The 8,751-nt window shown below is 46.0% G+C and overlaps 1 pseudogene across 1 annotated transcript in view; it reads right to left on the reverse strand.

The window, feature by feature from the left end:
• Positions 1 to 844: 844 nt before the first annotated feature.
• LOC310784901 (hepatic leukemia factor-like) overlaps positions 845 to 8,751 on the reverse strand; it is a 29,185-nt pseudogene continuing 21,278 nt past the window's right edge. Inside the window, exons 4-5 of the transcript XR_014554076.1 lie at positions 2,370 to 2,626; positions 845 to 1,060 (exon numbers count right to left, since the gene is read on the reverse strand). The product of XR_014554076.1 is annotated as a hepatic leukemia factor-like (transcript). The remainder of the gene's footprint in view (positions 1,061 to 2,369; positions 2,627 to 8,751) is intronic.

Below are 8,751 nucleotides of genomic sequence, written 5' to 3' on the forward strand. Positions count from 1 at the left end.
GGCATGGGCCGGTAAGGAACATTTCTGCTGATATGACAGAACAATAAAATAAGGGTTAAATGACAGTAACCCTACTATAATATATATATATATATATATATATATATATATATATATATATATATATATATATATATATATATATCATCCAACATCCAGCATCATCCAACTGTGATTTAGTAGGATGGTATTGGTATTAGCAATTGGCCAAAAGAGTTGGAAAATATCGACATCCCTAACACACATACAACACACACACACACACACACACACACACACACACACACACACACACACACACTCATGTGACGGAGAGAGGTGTCTACGCCCGGTGTGGTACAGTGCTTACTGCGGGTCTACGCCGGCCTGCCTCCCTCACCACCTCAACTAAAGTGCTGCTGTGGTTGGGTTGCCCTGTCCCCTCTCCTGATCATCTCCTCAATGGAGTGCCAAAGTCCCGCCCTCTTCCGGGTTAGGCATACCAACCCAGGGACTTTCCGCCATTCATGTTTCCATATAGACATCTCATAAAATGCTCATAAAAAATAATGTTACTGGGTCAAACCAAGCTATATTTACTATCAGAAGAGACCATACAACATTTCACCCAGAAAAAAAGAGTAAGGTTTCTTTTTTTGTTTGCTTTTTGTTTTGTTTTTGTTGAAATGTTCTCTGGTCTCTCCTGATGCTAAATGTAGCTGCATCACTTGATTTAACCAAAATAAAACTATTATTACAAGCATGAATGGAGGAAAATCCCTTGGTTCATATGCCTTACCGAGAAGAGGGTGTGACTTTGGCACACTATCCCCCCCCCCCCCCCCCTCCTTCCTCTTCCTCCTCTTCACAAGTCCCCGTGTCGACTCTCGTACTTGGTGAGGATGTTTCTGCAGCGGCCCAGCTCTTTCCTCATGTCTGCCACCTCCTGGCGAAGCGCTGCGTTCTCCCGCTCCAGGAAGGCGGCGCGCACCGAGATCTGGTTCTCCTTGAGGCGCCGGGCGTCACGCGAGCGCTTGGCCGCCTCGTTGTTCTTGTAGCGTCGGCTCCAGTACTTGTCGTCCTGCCGGGGAGAGAGGAGAGAGGAGAGGAGAGAGGAGAGAGGAGAGAGGAGAGAGGAGAGAGGAGAGAGGAGAGGAGAGAAGAGAGAAGAGAGGAGAGAGGAGAGAGGAGAGAGGAGAGAGGAGAGAGGAGAGAGGAGAGAGAGATGAGGAGAGGAGAGTTGAGAGGAGAGGAGAGAGGAGAGAGGAGAGGAGAGAGGAGAGAGGAGAGGAGAGGAGAGAGGAGAGGTGAGAGGAGAGAGGAGAGAGGAGAGAGGAGAGAGGAGAGAGGAGAGAGGAGAGAAGAGAGGAGAGAGGAGAGCGCGGGATGAGAAGGGTCAGTTTTGTGATGAAGAGGAGAGCATGGCAGGACATGAGGAAGAGAAGGAAGAGAGGCTGGATATTGTCAGACTGTTAAAGGAAGTGATTTGGAAATGATGCCAGTAGAGACCGTTTACACAAACGTCTGAGAGTCTGAAAATGAATCTTGTCTGAGATGACAGGGTTGAGAGGCGTGTCGATGATTTGATTTGACAATTCTGGGGACTGGATTTGGCCTTGGCCAATCCTGGTGTGTTCCGCCCCCAAATCCAGTGGGATTCAGCGTGTTGTGGTGCTGTGTTGTGACGATCAGGCAGCCAGCTGCCTTCGCGTGGAGCGGAGAATCGATGGCATGAGTGCAGCCTGCCGGCCTGGAATCTCCGAGGGGAGATAACGTTATCCTGGAATATGATTTTAACGAGCCAGTTACATGTATTTGCATTCTTAGACATTACCGTTTGCTTTATTTTGTACGTTACATGCAATTGGCCAAGTTATTAGTTTGTTTATGGACTAGTAATTATGCCAAGTTACAGGCACTAGGCGGCCATTCGAAAATGAAGATTGATTGACAGTTGCCATGTCATGATATGATTGGTTGAAATGGGGTAGAAATTTGATACTATGTGACATCAGCAAACTGTAGATTACCGTTATGAATGAAATCTTGAAAAATGAACTTTTGATGTGAAAAAGTGTGAAAAACTAAATAAATTAGATTTTTGTGATTTTTCATACATTATTAAATAGGTGCACTGAATACCCAGGTATTTGAACTAAAATAAATAAAAAATCATTTTTTGGGGTTCAGCTCGTCTTTAAGCGTACCACACGTTCATAAACGTGCACATGTACTTCATACGCTTATGCATGCAGCATAATCAGGATGGGGGAGAATAATTTCAGCACTTAGCACACCTAGTGACCAGTGTGGGAATTACATGGAGGCCATGGCCTCATGGCCTCCATGTAATTCCCACCCTGCTTTCAAACTGTGGGAGATGTAGTTACCTTCTGATCGATGGGGACCAGCATCTTGCGGGCCTTCTTGATCATGGGCTGTGGTTTGAGCTCCTCGTCGCTGAAGCGGTGGTTGCGCGGGTCGAAGGCCTCCTGACCCGGGACGCTGGACAGGGCCAGGTCCGCCGGGTCAGGGTCAAAGTTCACCATGATGTCACTGTTGCCGTTGGCGACCGGCGGGGGGCCGGGCGGTCCGGGCGGGCAGGAGGAGGAGGGTGACGACGTGTCCGGGGACACCGCCTGGCCGCCTGGGGGAGAGGGGGGCAGAGAGAGAGAGAGAGAGAGAGAGAGAGATAATTACTCTTTTTGTCTTTGAGGCTTTCAGGTGAAATGACACAGTCTCTGTTGGAGGTCCTCAGCTCTTGAACAGCTGACTGAGTTTTTAACAAACTAGCCGACAACTTGCCATTTCAACACGATTTAATAGACCTTGATCATTTCTGTGTCTCCAAGGCTACTGTCAGCCCAGAATGTTTTATTGGGGGGGAAATAGCCCCTGATATAATAGAGCTGAACCACCTGACATATCTTGCCCCAGAAGTGAGCTTCTTATTCATTTTCTCCAGTCATTCAGAAAAATCTTTATATAACTAGTTTTAAGGCCGGAACCAAGTCAAGAACCAAGAAGGTCGTAAGTGACCATAAAACATTTCACTTGGAGCAAAAACAAAAAATAAATCATTTTTTTAAATCATTATTATTATTATTATTATTATTATTATTATTATTATTATTATTATTATTATTATTATTATTATTATTATTATTATTATTATTATTATTTTGTTCCAAGTGAAATGTAGATCACGGGTTGGCTTGGTTCCAGCCTTAAAACTCATTACAAATATTTTTCGAAATGTCTATAGAGAAAACGAATGAGAAACTCACTCCCGGGGCAACAGATGTCACGTGACTGTTCAGCTCGATCTATATCGATCAAGTACGCTTTGGGTCGTGTGTGTGTCATTCAAGCAGCAGATCTAGCCTACTTCACACACTAGAATGTGCACATTTTTGTGTGGGCACAAGAGAGAGAGAGAGAGAGAGAGAGGGAGAGAGAGAGAGAGAGAGAGAGAGAGAGAGGGAGAGAGAGAGGGAGAGAGAGAGAGAGAGCCTCGAAAGCAAAGGCTATAAGAAGCGTTTTCAAAAATAAATAGGTTGATGGTAGGAGGTGCATGTGAAGGTAGAGGAGGTGGAGGAGGTGGAGGAGGAGGAGGAGGAGGAGGAGGTGTTCTCTTCTGTTGCTGTAGCAGCAGATGAGTCAGGGGGTAGAAATAGCAATAGCATGCTAACTGATGTGCATCTGTTGCTGCAGTGAATATTTGGCCTGTAGGTGGCAGCCAATAGTGTTGCTGTTGGGATTTAATGGTTTGCTTTGTATGAGCTGATCATGGCTGGTATGTTCAAACAATTAGTTAAGTGGATGTATGAAATAAATTGATTATGTGTGTTATGTTAATCATATATATATATTTTGGATTTGGTTGATTTGGTTGGCATTATGCCGATTGCATCCTTTTCATGAGGACAGGAGAGAGGAGAAGAGAGCAGAGGGGGTGAGGAGTGCGACACACAGGTGAGAGACCAAAAGAGAGAGCTACTGCGAGGTGAAGAAGAGAGTATCAGAGAGACAAGACACAGAACACAGAACGCGGTGGACAAATAAGTGAATTTTGGAACCTGCTTACAAACGAAGATGGGATTATTGCAAATTTTTTGACAGTCATTTCATTGTAGCGTTTCTTTGAATTTATTTGGGAAAAATGCAAGATAGAAAAAGAGAGAGAGAGAGAGAGAGAGAGAGAGAGAGAGAGAGAGAGAGAGAGAGAGAGAGAGAGAGAGAGAGAGAGAGAGAGAGAGTGAGAGAGATGATTTATTTTATGCATTAAGTGACATTCAGTCTGCATAATGCATCTGACAGGCCGCTCAGACGTAATAAACTGTGAATCAGCAGGATGGACTTTTAATGACTTTACTTTTCTAATAATCGTCATTTCACTTTCTAATGATCTGCAGATGACAGCCCGTCCACACTGACAGAGGACGGTCAGTCACAAGACCACGGTCCATCCCTGAGGAGGACCAGACAGAGACACGATCTGATCCTACAGGAGAGCTGAACTTTGGGCTGAGGAGGACCAGACAGAGACACGATCTGATCCTACAGGAGAGCTGAACTTTGGGCTGAGGAGGACCAGACAGAGACACCATCTGATCCTACAGGAGAGCTGAACTTTGGGCTGAGGAGGACCAGACAGAGACACCATCTGATCCTACAGGAGAGCTGACCTTTGGGCTGAGGAGGACCAGACAGAGACACCATCTGATCCTACAGGAGAGCTGAACTTTGGGCTGAGGAGGACCAGACAGAGACACCATCTGATCCTACAGGAGAGCTGAACTTTGGGCGTTCATACGACCACACAGTGTGCAACTCCCACTGCGGCCACACAGGCTGAGAATATCAACACTTGCATGTGCTAAACTCAAATTGGCCTACATACATTCTGATAAAGAGGTAGGCCTATTTATTGCATTGTACTGTATGTTGCATGTTATGTAGGTCATGTTGCAAGGTGAATATGGATCAAGCCCCCCCCCCCCTCCCCGCCGATCTGGGGAGAGCCGAAACTGGCTCCATGCTTCCTCCGAGACATGGGCAGTTAGCCAGCCGCTTCTTTTCACCTGACAGGGGAAGCCTTACCGGTAGGACATAGCACGTGGGAGGATCACGCTATTCCAACCAGTTCCCCTCCCTCCGAACAGGCGCCCTGAACGACCAGAGGAGGCACCACTTCAGCGACCAGGATATTGCATGTTTTTGGTGAGGGGTTCCTATATGAAGGAAACCCCCGGGAGGCACGGGGAGAACATGCAAACTCCACACAGAAAGGCGCTTTTGACGACCCCACCCGGGGGGTGGGCACTCGAGGACATGCGGACGGGCACGCACTCCTTCAGCGCTCATAGCCTCCCAGGTGGGAATCAAACCCAAGGCAGGACCTTCTGTGAGGCGACACTACATTTCATTGTAGTGTTTCTTTGAATTTATTTGGGAAAATATATATATACACACACACACACACACACACACACACACACACACACACACACACACACACACACACACACACACTGTAATTTACCTTCTTAATGTCTTTACCTTATAATAAGCCCCTCATATGATACTATTAGAAGAACTCTACTATAATATGCAGAAGAAGAAGAAAGAAAGAAACATTAACCACAATTCTATTACAAAATATCAAATTGTCGCATGTTTACAAATAAATACGACCGCATGTTGTGTCACTCACGTTTACATACTGACTCCGAAACTTTCGTCCGTCATTAAAGTTTTCAGAGCAGGTTTGATTTTCTGCATTTTTTGCATCAGTCAATGAATTTCTGTGAGTGAGTCTGTGTTTTCAGATGACGGGTTAAAGAAACACATATGAAAACAATCGGACTGTGTGTGCAAAGACCTTAAGTGGGAACAGAGGGTATACTATGTTATCCCAATCAACACTATAACTGTTTGTCCCTCTGCAAACTGCAAACTGAATAAATATACTTTAAAAAAAACATTCAGCTTCAGTCTAAAAATAATGCTTTTTGTGTTCAGAAATAAATATTGGTGATCACTGCTTCTTGCCCGCCTCTCTCTCACTCTCTCTCTCTCTTCATCTCTCTCTCCATCTCTCTCTCTCTCTCTCTCTCCATCTCTCTCTCTCTCTCTCTCCATCTCTCCCTCTCTCCATAGTACATGTATGTAGAAGGCAAGACCCTGCTGGCCACAGAGTCACATGTGGCGGCCGGTCACATGGTCACATGCTCCATCCAGCGGGCCAAGGACGAGGTGAGTCGACCATAAAGAGGATTACTAGACAGTGGACACAATGTGCACATTTAATTTAGGATTCATTTACAATGACAAGCCTCCTATCTTCCCTTCTTTCTCTCGCTCTCCTCCTCTCCACGTCTTTGTCTGAAGCGTCGGGTCGACACTAAGCAGACATTATTACTCCCTAATTATGTCCTCCGTGCCCACAGAAGCATCAGAAGCTCACTGTGCTGACTGTTGTTCACAACGGGGGCGCAGTGATCCTGGTTCACCACCAGGTGGCAGCAGAAAGCCAGAAACACACAGCAGGGCCAGGGTTGACAGGTTCATCCCATGCTGGATTTACAGTACAACAGCGGGGAAGATCGGATTTTTAACCCTTGGTGGGGACAATTCTTTCCCCTCCGTAGCCTACATGCAGTTAGAAAGGCACAAAGTAATCACATATTATTTCCCCTCCGTAGCCTACATGCAGTTAGAAAGGCACAAAGTAATCACATATTATTTCCCCTCCGTAGCCTACATGCAGTTAGAAAGGCACAAAGTAATCACATCGGGATCACAGGAAAAGCCAATGAGACAAATCAGACTGATTATTCGGCCTATGTGTGTGTGCAATGAAAAATTATATCATTTCTCTTTTGTTGTAAGCCAGCAGACGGAGATAATGATAATGCTATCATTGTGGCAGTCACTGTGTCTGTAAAATCTTTCGTTTTTTGTTTTTGTTTTTTTTGAGGGGGGACTAGATTTTTGCCAAACCTTTCCTCTCGGGGAGGAGCAACAGTGCCGTGTGAGTCTTTCTATTATGGTTTCATTTATAAGATGCTTTTATGAGCAGCAGGCCTCGATTATAAATGGCTGCAGGGCCCGGGTGGCCAATATCGACCGAAATAGCAATGAATAGATTTCAAATATTTGAACAAATTAAACACAAGGGGAGGTTTGTTTCATGTTTCGTTTTGTCTTTACCAAGAGGGGAGCGGTTGAGATGAGATGAGGGCCCCGATGTCCCGCTTTTAAACACAAAACAGAATCTAACATCTCCGCCCTTAGAACACACAAGTTCAAGCTTCAATATTATCGACGTCTGTTTTCAGTTGCTGCTGAGCTGCTGTGTCAGATCACAGAGGGGGGTCGAAACACTCCTACCCACTTATCAAATCAAAAACACTCGTGTTCAAGGCTGGTTTCCGCCGTCAGACTCTTGCGATCGGAGGGTTTTGTGAACCTGGATATGTCAGTCAGAGAGCCGCGACTGTGGGGAGATTTCGCTACCGCTACTCGCCCGCCGCTGTGAGCTGTCAGTCATTTTATTACGAGCGCCGACCACAACGCCACACGCCACATCCTCCTCTGAGGCCCGAGCGGGCAGCGCATTAGAGGGGCGGGGTTACCACAAAATACCACTGGTAATACTCGCTCGTCAACTGAGCGGGAAAGTGCAACAAGAGAGGGGACTTCTGGAGAAAACAGTGGAGGCTTGAGGCACAGCCGTATAATAGAAGAGTTCCGACATCTCCATTCACTCCAATGGACCAGTTTTTTTCCAGGAAGTAGAAAGTGGAACTCTTGAGTAAAAAAAGCAGCACCGTCGAGTTGCCGCAAAATAGACAGTTTGTGTTGTACTTTGAAAGGGTTTTTCATCCCTTGAATCAAATTGTACATTATCAGCTTTATTTTAGCATGCAAAAGTAGCGCGAGACCCATTCCTGGCTGTTCATTGGCTAATGAGTCTCGCATTTTGGTCCTCCGCTGATGCCACTCTCTTACTAGAGGACACTAGCTTGAGGGTTTGTGAATGGAGGGTTGCCAGTTCAAATCCCATGGTAGAAGATCTGCTCTGGGAAAGTGAATGATGTTGCGTTTATGTGAAGTTGGAAAAAGTCGGGGGGAAAACAGGATCTTGTTGCTACAACTTGGAGGAGTTCATGTGTTTAATTTGTGGAAACAGATCAAACTGCTCCAAACCTGATGACTTGTTTGGAGTCAATTTCAACTCCTTTTAATGGAATTGAGGGAACTGATTCTAAATTGATTGAGATTCCAAATCAAGCCAATCAGCGCCTTTGTGGGCAGGACCAGAGCTTATAATAATAGAAGAGTTGCGACATCTCCATTCACTCCAATGGACCCGTTTTTTTTTCCCTCCCAACCCAATCGGTCCATCCATCCATCCATCCATCTGTCTCCTTGCCTCTCTCCCTACATCTCTACATCTCTCCATACATCGTGTGGTCCATCTGTTTGTGGGTGAAGCTTGCTGTCTGTCAGATCAGCTGCTGTTGGCTTCATCTGCTGCCTGGCAGCTGGACACGGCTGATCCAGGATCAGTCTGTGCAAAGCCCAGTCCTAATAACAAGCAGTTTGGGCAAAAAGCTGAATCTGATCCAAGAACAGCTCCCGCTGCCGGGTGAACCGTCGCCAAGCGGAGCGCTGCCTGCCTGGCTTCATTTCCTGTCTCTGCAGGAGGCATTTGGAGGAGGCAGCCGCCGACTCTCTCTCTCTCTCTCTCTCTCTCTCTCTCTC

The sequence above is a fragment of the Poromitra crassiceps genome (assembly GCF_964638095.1).
Source record: "Poromitra crassiceps genome assembly, chromosome: 11".
NCBI lineage: Eukaryota > Metazoa > Chordata > Actinopteri > Beryciformes > Melamphaidae > Poromitra > Poromitra crassiceps.